We start from the raw sequence: 15175 nt of genomic DNA on the forward strand, positions 1-15175 counted from the left end.
TCCTGGCTTGCATCTAGGTCCTTGCACTATTGTCCCCATTCCTTGATTCAGTCTCGTGCACTTTGTGCCTGCTGCCTTTAACCTAGCTGCATGCTTTTCATTTTCATCCTCTCCATGGCGCTGGTGCCGGTTTGATCATCATCTGGAGCTAGCATGGAGAGTGAGAGAGAAAGAGAGGACTCTTGTTCTTGCCTTCGAGTGCTGGAGGTGCTTTGGATGGCCCTAGCACAAGAAGACAAACCAAAGCCCAGAGTGCAGGCGGCAGGTAGCGTTTCGTAGTCAAGGAAGGGCTGAACAGTAAAGACGCTACGATGCAGCTTGATTTCAGTCCTCTGCTCACTCACACCTTTGTGAGTCCACGGGGGTGAGGGACAGCAGGTTTCAGCAGGCTGTGTTGAGAGAACTAAGTGTCCGTGTAACCAGTACTAGACAGATCACATGGCACAATTATTGTGTAAGTCCTCCTAACTGGGTTAGTAATTACATAGGGTTTACTTGATTAATGCCCCGTAGCTACTTCCTTGTGTGATCCCAACATTGTTTTGTCATTACCCTTGGCCAATGGCATCTGTGACTTGATGCAGGTATCAGAAATCATCACACGCTTGCTATGTAACGTGACCCGTTGCCTGCCACCAACCTTGCAAATAACCAAGATGTTCTCCCGGTAAATACATGGCACAGGCTGTAATGCCACTTGCCCTGTTACTAAATGTCCATCCCCTGGCACTTGTCTCATAAACATCCTGCCACTACCTGGTCTGTCATAGTTGTTAACCTGTAAATATCCTGCCACTGTGGTGTTTGCCCCTGTGATGATGGTGGACGCTTCCCAGGAGGAGGGACAGTTCAGGACCGTTGTCCCTGCATTCTGAAAGCTCCTGCCAGTGCACACCGAAAGCAACAGCGTTTCTGTGAGGGGAAACCTTGAATGAAATTTATAGTATGGGCCGGCTCCGGCTCCCATTAGAGTCAATGGCAAAACTCCCTTTGACTTCGATGGGAACCAGGCTGGGTGCTGAATGATTTAAGGTGAAGGACGTGATGGTGTGGAGTGGAGACCAGCTTAGAGAGGAGGGACCAGGGGAAGATTCACCCCTGTGCAGAGGGCTTGGACACAGCCTATGCACCTCTTACAGCTAGGTCCCACCACGGGGGCTCTATTTTGAGGGTACTTGTGGGACTGAAGTGGTGCCTAGGCCCAAGTGGATTAATCTTGGGCAAGTTTTGGACCCACATATGCGACATGTCCACTGCATGTGAACACCATATGTGTCACGCTCGTTGTAGGTCTCCAGTGTGCGACAGTACAGTGTAGACATGCTGTCTGTTCTGTCTGGTTGACCCAGAGTCGAAGCTGTCCATAGTCTGCTGAGGTTTTGCCTTTCATTAATACCCCATGCTGGACACCTGCTGTGCATGCTGGCAGCACATAGATGTTGCCTGGCACCTGGCTACAAGCATATGCCATGCACTGTAGGCAGGCTGCACATGTGTGCTGCACCCACATGCCATATACTGCACGCTGGCCACACAGGTGCTGCATGGTGAGTGACTACAAACGCTTCATGCTGCGCTTATATGCCATGGGCTGCCCAAGGCCTGCTGGCAGCACCTGTGTGGCTGGCTCTACGCTGGGAGCTTGCAGGCCTAGCTGCTGGTTTCCTGCAGTCACTTGGAGACGACAGCATCCTGCATGGTCCTGAAGTTTAAAATTAAATTAACCTTAGAGAATGATACACCCCTCAGCCCTGTGTTCTCGGTGTATGCCCCCACCCCCAATGCCGGAATGTGGAGGAGGAATTCTTCATGCCTCCTCTGCTCCAGCACCCTGGTGGATCTCTAGAGAGCAGGGGTCCACCATCACTGTCCTCCCTTGGCCTGCTCCTGCCCCATCCCCAGGCTTCACTGTGCCGCTGTCTTTGCAAGCTTCCCAAACCCTGTCTCTCCCCTCCGCACACATTCAGAGGTTGCAGGACTGCACTAATACCGCTGTATCTGGGGCTCTCCAGGCCTGCTGCAGAGGGGCAGGATTTACTCCTGAGAGAATGCCAATGCTTGTTCCATGAGTCCCAGCTCTGCCCAGCCGATGCCCTGGCTGCGCACATGGCGCCATCGCCGACGCGGGCAATAGAGTCTGAGAGCAGAACCGCAGCACAGCTGTGATGGGCGGCGGGGATCCGAGAGCACCGTTTTGGCCCCAGCTTGAAAAGAGGCAAACACCTCGCTGCATCCCAGCCACTCCCCACTGACTGTAGAGCCACTGAATATGGGCTCTGGCCTTTGGAAACCAGCAACTTTGGACATATAGAAGTGGGCTATTAAAATATTCCCTCCCGCCTCCGTCGTATGATTGCCCAGGACGAGGGAGAACCTCTTGAAACAGGCCAGTTTTAAGCAATGTTTGCCTGACCCGCCTTTCCTGGGCTTGTCAAAGGAATGATCGTGACTCCTTAGTCATCATTAACCATGTCAGAAGCGGTGGATTTATTTACTTAAGTAGCATTGTATGGAGCCTAACTAGTCATTGCCGTGAGCCGTGCCTGCTTATGCCAATGGTAAACTGCTCCTCATATGTTTGTTCAAAACAACTTGGGATCGTTTTATTGTCCTTGGAGCGAAGGGGGAGGACGTGAACACTTCGGATGCGATGTGCTGCTCAAGTGGGTGTGTTCTAATTCACTCTGATCTGTACAGCTCCCCCGTTAATTCACTCATTCACACTTCACGCTGCGTCCCTGCCTCTAAGATGCAAATTTCTCATCTGAAAGAGAATGCAACACGTACAGGCTGCACCCACAGTTTCCACTATGCATTTCCTGTCTTGGCTGCTTCCAGTGATGGGATTAAGCGTCTTAGGCAATGTGAGAGTGATCGCTGAGGGCTTGTCTACGCTACGGATGCTAGAGCGGCACAGCACCGTAGTGTAGACACTTGCTTCATCAACAGAAGGTTTTTTTCATCTGTAGTTAATCCACCCCCACCAACAGGCAGTAGCTTGGTCAATGCGACCGACAGTGTCTATACCGTGGCTCAGGTCGGCTGAACCGTGTCTTTCTGGGTGTTGAATTTTTCACACCTGTGAGCAGAGTAGCTTGGTTGACCTAAGTGTTTGGTGTAGACCAGGCCTTAGACTGGCTGTCAGTCTCCAGGACTTGCAAGCAGACAATTAGTTACTTCTCCAGATATCTGTAGCCAGAGATACACAGGCCCTAATGCTGGTCCCTTTGAAATCAGGAAGAATTTGGCATCAGATGCTCTGGAATCAGGACTGGGCCAGTGGCTTTGTTTAGCTGGGTGGGGCACACTTTTTTTTATAACTCAGTGGTCCAATTCCATGAAACTAGTCAGTTGCAAATGTGTGAGCACCTGGCCCCGGCTGCAATCAAAGGCAGGAAGGTTTTCCAGACTCGTCTCTTCAGCCTGGCCTGACCCCATGCTCTGTTTGTTATCAGTCTAGATGTTTTGCCTGCAAAAAAAATACACCGCCCATAAAGCAAATACTGGGAGTCAGAACACTAGCAGGGCCTCAAGCTGGCTCCCAGTTCTGCACGCACACACTTGCATGTGCATTTTTTGTGCACTAATGCTCATGCGTTCAGGTGGTGGAATTTTTTGTCTAATTTCATTTTCCATGTATTCAATGGGGTTTGAACCTGCAGTTCGCTATTGATGGAATCTGTCGCACAGGGGCTGATGCACAAAGAAATACACAAAAGGGTCGGGGGGGTTGCATGAAGAAAGTTGTGCGTGCACATGTGCAGGCTGGGGCTTGAAAGGTGGGGTTAAAATGCTTTAGAAATTATAATACGTAGCAGAGGGAGACATTGGATCTCAGTTCACGTTCACAGGAGAATTTCAGATTTCCTTTGCAGAGGCTTTCGTTTGTAGGCACAAATATCCAGAGAATTCTTAAGCAGGATGGATATCTAAAGACGTTGCCCTCCCCACACACCCTGCAGTGTGCGGATTCACACTCACATGCCAGATTCACTACTGCATCCTTCCCTTTCATACCACTGTAACACCATTGAAATCAATGTAATCCTGTTGATGAATCGGGACCCTCCCGTCTGTAACATGCCAGCGTGGATGGGTGTCAGCCATGGGGCATTGCAGTAATAAATCTCTGCGCTTCCCTTGGATTTTTGCTACAGTTGCATTTTGTTTTGCTCCTGTAAACACACTCAGAGGTGAGACGAGGGGAGCGAGTTCTAGTTTCAGATGAAAAAGGAAAGTACACGGCCCAGTCGGCTCTGAGTGGAAAGCGCAAGCGCTGCTGGTTGACAATCCAAGTTCCAGAATCTTCACGAAACCTTTGAAAGAACATGGGCCTGGATTTCAACAGCATCAGTGGGAGAGGTGCACCTGAATGCCTGAGGCCTCCCTTGCAGAATCCCAGGCTGTCTTCCTCGAACGGTTTTCGTGGCGGTTTTGGATTGGAAGAGGGAGCCCTTCTGAGCAGAGCTATGCAAGAGAGGACTTGTGAGGGTGCTAAACAGGGCTGGCTGAGGAATCCCTGGCATCAATATGTGGAGGGGACCTCAAGGAACTCTTATTGTTCATACTGGCTGTAGGTGCCCAGGAATTTTCCATCAGACCACAGGCAATTTCACCAGTTTGCCAGACTCCTAGTTGAGCAATCCCAGCCCACGCCTGCCTCTTCACATTCAGCCATTCCTACTCTAAAGCCCAGTCTTGCCACTGGGCTAGAGCACACCCAACTCGCCTAAGAAACGGGCAGCACTGCTACAGCAGGGTTCAGCAGCAAGGCTCCGAGAGGTACGGTAAGAAGTGAGAGCCTGGAGGACCGGTCATGAGAGCCTCGAGTCCCAGAGCTGGTGCTCAGAGCAAGGGCCGGGAAACGGTGCTCCAGCAGAGAGAGTTACATGGCAGAGTGAATGGGACTGCACCACTTTCCCATGGGAGCCCCAGGGCGCTGCCTGGCTTCTTTACTGCCCCTTCTAATAATCCTGTCCTAGGGTTAAAGCAATTCAAAGCAGCTACTTTGATGTGATGCTTTAAAAGGCAACAGGCGCACGTGTGTCGTCCTGGCTAGTGCTGAAATACGGCGGAAACTTGGGGATATTTTGCCATTCCAGCAGCTGTTCTGAGAAGTTAATTTTCAAACCATTAGCACTGGAGATGCCTTGCACTTCACGGAAATGCCCATTTTTCTCTAATAATTGTTTTCAGTGTTTTTTTGCTATTTTGTTTTTAATGGTCTGTTGGAACTGGTTGAAGTGGAGAATTCCCTGCTGAAACGACTGCTATTGAGACCAGGTGAGATTTTGACCCAGCTGTTTGCCAACTTAATCAGCACTGCAGTTCCACAGCTCACTCATCCAGCCCAGTCCTAGCAGGCCCAGCATGCAGCCGTGAAGTCCGGTTATAAGGAACAACTCCAAAGCACTAGCAATGAAACGGGGCAAAAATGTTAAATGGAACCTAAACCCAGGTGCCACTCGCCTGGTTTCTTGTTTCATTACAGAGCCGAAACTGGGACCAGGTACCCACAAACCTTCACCGGTGTGTCCTAAGGCTGGGTAAACTGGGCCGAGTGCTCCGTGAGGCCAGGCCTTGATGCCTCTGCTGGTGGGGCACTGCCCCACAGAAAGAAAATGCCATCAACTTGCAATAAATGTACCGCCAGCTCAACTCTGTGCACTACGTACAGTGGTAAAGCTCCTCCGTGAGAAGCATCAACGGAAATCAACTGCTCCAGAAATCCAGGCTGTAGCTTGCACATGTGTAAATTCCAGCAGGAGGCGCTGAAACAGCAGGAGAATATCACTGATCGTCCTCGCAGCTTTGCTATCCCTATCTAAACTGCTGGTAGTTACTGAGTACCGAGCACGTGGCTGGCTATTGGGAGCTGCTGGTCATAGGTCTAGCACAAAGCTGGTTTCACACTGTTTCAGCCTGAATCCAGGCAAAAAGATGAGGGTTTCAGCTGAGTTTTTTGGGAAGTTGTTGGGCCCTACTTCGCAGCATGGCGGGAATCTGTTTTACAGAAACTGTAAACTTTTGGTAGCTTCTCCCTGAGCAGGTGAATTGTCCTGAAGTTTATCACTTATCCCAAAGGCTGGTGCAATTCTGATCTGTTGACTCTTTCTTTCGTCTTTGCCTCTTACAAAACACCCCATGCTGCTTCCTCCCCCCCGCTAAAAGCCGAAGCTTTGCTAGGTTGGAACGGAAGATGGGGCTTATCTTTCTTTGTTTCTGACCAAGAATCCTGGGTTGTGGCAGCCAATGCAACAGTAACTAACAGCCCAAAGAGTCAGCCGCCTTGTTGCAACATGGTTTCCTGTCTTCAGAAAAAGAAACTAACCCCCTACTCTGTTCTGGGGCAGGCACGAGGTTGGATTGCTAGTTTCCCTTGCTTTGGTGTCACTGCATCTCCTCCCTCTCACCCTCATTTGCCTTTCCAAGCTCCCTTTGCCACAAAATCGCCTCCTCCCTGCTTCATTTCAAAAGAGCTCTGGAGCGTGCTGAGGCTGTTGCAACACTCAAGCTGGGAACACCCTGTTACCATTGGAAAGGCATCCACAGGGCAACCACAGCCATCGGGGTAACACCAGGGTGGCGATGTGGTTTTTGCCACCTTCTTTAGGCAGGGCTGCCCAGAGGATTCTGGGGGCCTGGGGTCTTCGGCGGCGGGGGGCCCCTGCTTCGGTGGTAATTTGCTGGTGGGGGGTCCTTCTGCCCCGGAGCGGAAGGACCCCCCGCCGGCGAAGACCGGGAGTGGAAGAAGCTCCGGGGACCCGGGCCCTGCAAGAGTTTTCCGGGCCCCCCAGAGCGAGTGAAGGACCCCGCTCCAGGGGCCCCAAAAAACTCTTGTGGGGGCCCCGGCGGGACCCGGGGCCTGGGGCAAATTGCCCCTCTTGCCCCCCCCTCCTGGGCGGCCCTGTCTTTAGGTGAAGACTCGGCAGCGGGATGGAGATAGGCAGCGGCAAAATGCTTCCCCTCTTCAATGGCTACAACATACTGTCTTCAGGTGGGACATCAAACCCAGCTCGGCCCATCTGGGACCCATTCTGCTTTCCCTAAGAAGGCTGGTAACCCCAGTGTCCTGGTCAAAGGCAAATTGGGGTGATTACATTCTATCACCGTAAATCCCCCCTGCAGCTTCAGCGAACAGAAATAGGGTTCTTGGTACTGTTTGCTCTAAACCACCATGTGAACCTGCAGCTGCCTTCCACCCTGTCAGTGGCTGCATTTCAGTGGTGGGCTGTTAGACGTCTGTGTGTCTGAATGTACTGTCAACCTCCTCCAACATTTGGGGATAACAACAATAGGTCAAAGAGGCTCAGGAAGATCCCCCCTCCCCGTCATTGTGAACTCTGTTGGCAGGGACTGTCTGTTTCTTGGCTCTACAGCTAGTCCTGATCCCTCGCTGGGGCTCCTACATCAATCTACTAAGCCTGGTCCAGTCCCATTGTTCCATCCTCTGTGTCTCCAGGTGATTGGAGCAGGAGAAAGGATTGAAGGAAAACCGCCTCCGAGCAGGACCCTGGTTGCTCTCGCACTGTGCTAATCCCGCCCAACCCAGAGGAGTTCTGGACGCGATCCTTGCAGCACCGAGGCTTGGGACAGGCTCCCCTCCCACTGCTGCTGCAGAACCGCATTAGACAGAGTCTGTTCCCAGCCCCAAAGCGCTGACTCGCTGCTGGTTGAAAGGTGAGAAGAGAAGCTTAGGGCAGGCCGTTTACAGGAACAATCTGTTGACTGGCAATCGGGCTCCTCGTCCTCCCACGCCAAAGCTTCCAGCTATGTGCTCGGTACTAGATGTTGCCGCAAGAACGGGGGCGTGTGTTTTGGTATGTAGGCGGGGGGGGCGTGGGAAGGTAAGGAGTGGGGGGTGTCGTGCTGGGGGGGTAGATGTCGGGGGTTCGGGGCATGTAATGGAGTAGAGTGTATGGAATGTGAATGAGCAGAGGTGAGCATGGGCATAGACCACTGGGCACTTAGGGGGCTTCAGCCCCCCTCACCCCGAGGTCGGACCAGAAGCTCATTTAGCTCACTTGGACATGCACAGACGTGGGCCAAAACGACTCACTAAGGGACTATTCAAGAGCTCGTGTTTACTTCCTAGGCCCCTTCCCCACTACACAAGTGGGCTGTGCCCCTGGAGGGATATGGCGGTGTGTGTTTGGGTGAGTCCGGGCGGTGAGCAGGGTAGTGTGAGAGAAAGGGGGTGGAGAGCCTGGGTACAGGGGAGCATGCAGGGCCGGCTCCAGACCCCAGCGCGCCAAGCGCGTGCATGGGGCGGCACGCCATGGGGGGCACTCTGCCTGTCGCCGGTCCCGCGGCTCCGGTGGACCTCCCGCAGGGACGCCTGCGGATGCTCCACCAGAGCCACGGGACTAGCGGACCCTCCGCAGGCACGTCTGCAGGAGGTCCACCGGAGCCGTGGGACCGGTGACCGCCAGAGCGCCCCCCGTGGCATGCCGCCGTGTTTGGGGTGGTGAAATTCCTAGAGCCTCCCCTGGGGGCATGGGTTAGCGTGTGTGTGGACAGTGGGATTTTACTGGGCTGGGGGAAAGAGGGCAGCAGGGCTCAGGCTGCGGCAGCTGCTGCGCCGGGCCAGCCCCCTTGCTGACATGGGGGCCTAGCTCCATCTCTGTAGCGCTTGACAATGCTGCTGGGCCTGCCCGAGCCAGCGGGAAGCACCGGGCGGATACTGATGCTTACTCACCCCAGGCCCAGCCCAGCCTGCCACAGCAAGCGCAGAGCTACTGGGAACTTCACAACTCCCCAGGCTTCTAAAGTGAACCGACTTCTGGGGAGAAAGTGACACTGTGGGTGGGGTGCGATCATTCAGCCATGGCACAGAGCTCCACCGGGGGCGTCTCCCGTCCAAGATGTGCTGCCTGCGCCCCCCAGCATTCCCCAGGGCTGACTCTAGGTGTGCCGTGAGAGCTCAGCTTCCAGGCCATTCAGCCCTTGGCCTCCCTTTGAATCTCTCCAACGGCTCCCCCGTCTCTATCGCATCCCTCACGAGCTGCCTGTCTTCACTTCCCAAGGCCCTTCAGCCTGTCCCCACCCTACCTCTCATCTCCCATTTGCCCATTGAGACAACTCCCAAGGACGTCTGCCTCCATCAGCCGCTTGTTTAATGTTCAAACACGCACCTTGGTGCTTTTCCCCAGGCTCCCCAGAAACCTCTCCAAAGCTACCTCATGATCCTTCTGCACATAGGCGCCGACTTCTGCTCCCACCGGTGGGTGCTCGACCATCCTTTGCCCCTGGCCCTGCCCCAGCTCCACCCCTTCCATGAGTCCCTGCCCCCATCCCAACCCCTTCCCCAAAGTCCCCGTCCCAACTCCGCCCCCTCCCTGCTCCTATTCTGATTCCTGCCCCAAATCCCCTCCCTGCCTCTTCCCCGCCGCCTCCCCTGAGCGCGCCATGTTCCAGCTCCCCCCCCTCCCCACCCGGAGCTTGCTATGCCGCCAAACAGCTGTTTGGTGGTGGCCCGGGGGGGGGGAGGAGCTAATTTTTCCCCTTGGGTGCTCCAGCCCCGGAGCACCCATGGAGTCGGTGCCTACGCTCCTGCAAATCCCTCCTTCAAACTCTCCTTTGCCTTGGAACCTACCAAAAAAACTCTGACGGCGGTTAGACTGCTAGTGGCACTGTTATCGCTCCCCATCACGCTGAGCAGTTCTGTCCCATTGGTCACTTGTATGCCCCAGGCTGTCCGTATCCATCTGTTGTCTCTTGTCCTGTACTTGGATTGGAAGGGCTTTGGGGCAGGAACCAGCTTTTGGTTCTGGGTTTTGTACAACGCCTAGCACAGTGAGCCCTGATCCTAGACTAAGCCTCCTAGATGCTGCTGCAGTGCAACTAATGCCGGGTGCACTCAGAGGAGTCAGTCCTTTGGTTTCTCAGAATCAGACTCCAGGCTGCCGCACCCCTTACACCGGGCAGGACCTGCCGATTTCAGCTGCTCGCAAACTTCTAAGCAAATGTTCATTAATAAACAAGCGGGGGGGGGGGGGCTTTGTTGACAATGAGTTTTGCAAAGGAAGCTGGGATGGAAACATGGGGATTTTCTGTTGAAAAACTTTTCATGGACATTCTGTTGGAAATGAAACTTTCCTCCCAGTTTTGGTTGAAAGGGTTTGTATTAAACCCCCTAATCCCCCAAGCAGTTCTCCTAGTGCTTGGCTTCCCGGGGCTGGAAACACTTGCCAATCAGTCGGGGCCTGATTCTCATTGTGCCGGGGCCTTAAGTGTAAGTGAGACCAGGCCCAGCGTGTGCAGCCTTCGCTTTGGCTCGTTGGGCACAGGAAGTGGGCTAGAACCATGGAGCAGAGGCCTGGGAACTTCATGAGCCCCAGGACTGAGTCAGCTCTGGGAAGAGATGATTTTATAGCACCCAAAGAGAGGGAGACTCCAGCAATGTGCAGGGAGGCCTCCCCTTTACCATGGGAGATTGAGAAGCTCCTGAAAGCTTCCTCCTGCGTTGACTAGGTTTGCCAAAGAGCTCAGCACCTATGAAGGAACCTGAAGGAAGCTGCCAGATTTTCAAGTGCTCTGAGTCTGCACCCAGCAGATCATGGCAGCCTGAAAACACTGTGAACGCTGCTGGGGATGGTGCTGTGTTGAAAACCTGACTCCTTAGCTAATTCCTACCATCAGCTGGCAGGCAGCAGAGTGTATGGGGGGTCCTGGGGCGGGTGGGGGGAGAGCTGCATGGGAGAGTGTGATTCTATTTCATGGAAGCCTTCTAAAGCCAGGGCAGCTGGGGCTACAGTAAAACCCCATCACCTGACCAGCAAAACTTTCCCAGGCTCCAGGCCAGGCACTGGTGGGTGGTGTGAAGAGGTAGGGCTTGCTCTGGCAGCTCCCCTGAGGCCAAAACAGGGGGTGGGAATAACCAGCAGGTGCTAAGTGAGTACAGCAGAGTGGGTGGGGAAAGAGGGGCAGCCCCCTCCCCACCCGGGGATATCCCCCTCTGCCCCAGCTGTATGTGACTCTCATGGCTGCAGTCCCTAGGGGTTGCTCATCCTTCTGCGAAAGGCAAAGCACCTGCTGGCTTCGCTTTCCCCTCCCTGCCAAATGCTGAAAGGTCACAGTCAGCTCAACTTCCTCTTTCTCCGAAATCCAAGATTATCACAGAGCGCAGAACAGAAACAGCCGGGGAGTGACGGCTGCAGCAGGGGCTGGGCTGCACAGAACGAGGCCGGCCCCACGCCTGGAGGCTGGCCTGCTGCATTACCGCAGAAACACTCACACCCGCTCACCCTCACTACCCCACGCCCCTGCACAGCCCCCGCGGGTGAGCTAATGCTTCGCCACAAGGGGAATGGGTTTCAGCACGCGTGCAGCTTGGCCAGGGCGGCCAACAATGACCCATGTAGCATGAGGGCAGCTGCTCAGGTGCAGTGGAATGCTGACAAATTGTTCTCATGGCGACACGGCCAGGAATTAGGGCTTGGCTACATGGGACAGTTGCACCAGTGTAATGAAAATTGATCGTTAAATCGGAGCAAAGGGCATTCTCACTGCAGCACAGGGGAGGTTGATTTCAGTTTAGCTTCAGTGGGTCAGGAACTGGTTTAATTGAACTAGTCCAAGCTGATATGGAAATAAGAGTGTTCACTGCTAGCAATCTGTCAGTGTACATTTACACCTTCAGGTGTGTTGGTGCAGCATTCCCACGCAGACAAGCCTTAAACACACACACAAATGCTCAGAGTCAAACATACACATTTCTACTCCCAACCTCCCACTTGTGCACTCTTTCTCTCTCTCTCATGTATTCTCTCCCTTACACAGTCACACGTGGCTTCCACACCCACGCCATAGCCCAGAACCACCCAAAGTTATAGATGTGTACAGGAACCAGCCGACAACACCCCTTCAAAACGCAATGCACTCCTTCCAGCTTCCGCTGCGTCTCCCACAAAGCCGCTTCCATGCTCACTCCTAAGGGATCCGTCGTCTCTGATCCCCCAGAGCCCCACTCCCAATAATGCCGCACGCCGATACTCGTTAACATGCTGCCCTCAGAGCCCAGGCATGTGAGCTGCTCGCTAGCCTAGTGTTCACCCAACCTCAGGCCCCCCTCGCATGGCTGCGATCTTTCTGGCCCGGGACCAGTCTCCATTTGGAGGCTCCTTTCAGCCCATCAGGGCTGCTCCTTCATGGCCCAGAAGACGTTGCTGCAGTGGAAACCAGCGTGTGGTGTTGGGTGGCCGTGGGAAGCCGTCCCCCGGGAGGGCAGGTGAGACATGCCTGTGAACAAAGGAGTGACTAGGAGGGGGTCAGGGTCTTCTAGGAGCTGGGAAGCAGGTCTCAGTGGGGCTCATGGCCCAGTGGTGGGAAGCCGCAGTTGAATGACTGAAGCCGGTGGCTCTCAGGTTTCTGTGCTGCGAGGGTCCAACCCAGGTAGGTTTCATTTTCTTCTCTCCTGAGACGGGCTGTGTGGTGCTGCTGTGTGGGTGCCATGCAGGGTGGGGGGGGGAGCGATTGTGGCAGGAACCCCAAGCACACCAAGGAACAGCACCTTCTGCTGAGTCTCGTTCTCAGAAACCCAGCGCGAGGGGGTCGGTTTCTCTGGCTCCTCTAACGTGTGACGCAGGGGGCAGCTCCTTCCCCATGCCCCAGGACACGCTGAAAGGCCCTTTCCCTGGCCACATTCCCCACGGACTGTCCCACAGCGCCACTGAAATGCAGGTGCCTTAAAGGTGAGGAGGAGCCATTGGGGCAAAGCCCTGCCTTAGGGACAGGGCCTCAGGAGCCAGTGGCCCCGCACGAGCCGGGTCTCAAGAGCCCCTCATGCAGAGTAAGGGGCACGGAGCACAATTTAGCTAATGGGGAACGAGAGGCTGGGTCGAGCCTGCAAGTCCCAGGGGGAGTCGGTTCCCAAGCTGAGGCTTGTCGGCTCTGGCTGCAGCTGTGGATTGTTGGTAGGTTATTAGCAAACGCTAGCAGTAACCCTCGCAGAACCCCAGTGAGCCAGGTTCATATCACTCACCTCCACCCCACCTCCTCACAGCTAGGGTCATAGGCACCGAGTCCGAGAATGCTCCGGGGCTGGAGCACCCACAGGGAAAAAATGATGGGTGCTCCGCCCCCCCACTACCCCGTCCCTTCCTCCTCCAGTGCCTCCCACCTGCTGGTGGGCCTCCCCCAATGGGCAGCGCCTCCCCATGCCTGCCGTGATCAGCTGTTTCGCAGCATGTAGGAGGCTCTGGGAGGGGCAGGGGGGAGTAGCGAGGATGCAGTGCGCTCAGGGGAGGAGGCCGAATGGGGTAGGGTGGGAAGAGGTGGGGTGGGGACTTGGAGGAAGGGGGCGCGGGGCCTGGGGCAGAGCTGGGGGGCCGAGCACCCCCCGGCACATTGGAAAGTCAATGCCTGTAGCTGGGGTTAAGGACCAGCTCAGGGACACAGCAATGTACCTGGGCGTGGACCCCTGGGATCCGGCCTCCCAGTCTCTCGCTCTCCCTCCCTGCCCAAACACACGCACAAGCGAAGGAAGGGCTCCCCACTCAACCTGTCCATTAGCCCCCAGCTCCTGCCTTTTTATACCTCCCTGGCCAGGTTTTTCTCTTTCACACCCTTGCTCTGGCCGGCCCTTTCCTCTCTCCCATGACTTTTGTATTCTCCCCCCGCCACCCCGTTCATTTGGAAATGCTTGTCTTATTGGCCTGTGGGATTGTGGGATACTTTTGGCGGACTCCTGGAGCAGGAGTACAGTGGGGCTGTCGCTACACTAAAAAACAAGAGGGCTTGAACCCTGGATCCCAGCTTGACTCAGGCTCAGATCTGCCACACCTGTGGGGCCTGGCCCCTGGGTCCGAGCCCGGGGTTAGCACAATTTGTGTGTAGACACAAGCGGGGGGGGAGCGGGGGGGGTTAGGCTTGAGCCTGAGGTCAAGCCCTGGTCTTACACTGCAGTGTAGACACACACACCCAGACGCTACCACTGTTCAACTAAATAATCCCATTTATCTACCCTCCTTTTAAGGGCCATGAGACAGGAGCTGTTCCCAAGATGGGAGGCAGGGGGATCATGATGTGGGGCGCGGAGAAGAGGACTCTCCAGGGAGATGCTAAGTGCCCTGTATTCCCTAGCCCATGTGTCTGCGAGCCCAGTTCCCCTCCAGCCCCGCAATAGGAACAGGACAGAGAGGTCAGCTGAGCGTGCAGGGACAGTTTTTCAGTGCTCTGTCAGTGACTCGCCTCTCTCCCTCTCCAGAGTGCCTGGGGTCAACCACATCCTGAAGGGATTGGGTCAGAGGCTGCCAAAGCTACAGGAAGCCAAGAGGGGGGGAAACGGCCTTGGGGAGGGGCTGCTGAGCCATGTGAGCAGGGGCAGGAGCAAACCCCAGGGTGTCATCTCAGAACCGGCCAAGCCACACGCAAGCCATCCAGAAGTGCCTGCAGGAGTTCAGCTAGGAGCAGGGGCTGATTTTCAGCTTAGAGTCACCCCACGTCCCACCAGAAGTACCAGAGATGGAGATGTGTGCTGGATCCAGTTCTGAGCCTCCTGAAATCAGCCAGAGGTGGCCTCTTGGGTTCAATGGGAGCAGGATCATGTGCTGGGCATAGGGCTCTATGGAGACACTCTCAGTACTGGTCTTGCTTGCTGAGCGTTTGTGGCACTTTCTGTCCTGAGAGCCCCATGCACTTTTCTGTACACAGACCCTCTGGGCTCTGTGACCATGGAGGATCTAGCCTGGGCTCCAGCTAGAGCCTGAACATCTCCGGGACTAGTTTTAGCCCTGCAGCCCTAGCCCCATGAGCTTGAGTCAGCTGCCGGTTTTGTAATCACAGTGTAGACATAGCCTTAGTCTCCTGATACTGATTCCTGCAGATTAGCCATCTTGGGTGTGAGATCCCTAGACTCTCTGGAACCACAAGCTCAAATCCTGCCAGAACCGACTCAGCCCTTCAGCATCAAGTAGGCAGAGCTGCAGCAGTCGCAGGTAGTTCACTGTGTGGGCGTGTGATGAAAGGGCAATAAACCTTACGCAAAGGTAGACATGCTCAGCTCCTAGACAGAGCACATGCGGCTACCTTTTGCCAAGAGCCCAGCTCCTCAGAGAGAAGAAATCAACTCCCTTGCCCAGGGAGCTCATTGCCCACGGACACCCCATGGTACCTGACTGGGGGCCGAGCCCTTCTGAACTCTGCCCCTGAGGGGCCCAGTGGAAACAGAGCACTT

The sequence above is a fragment of the Mauremys reevesii genome, linkage group 15 (genome assembly GCF_016161935.1).
Source record: "Mauremys reevesii isolate NIE-2019 linkage group 15, ASM1616193v1, whole genome shotgun sequence".
NCBI classification, from domain to species: Eukaryota; Metazoa; Chordata; order Testudines; family Geoemydidae; genus Mauremys; species Mauremys reevesii.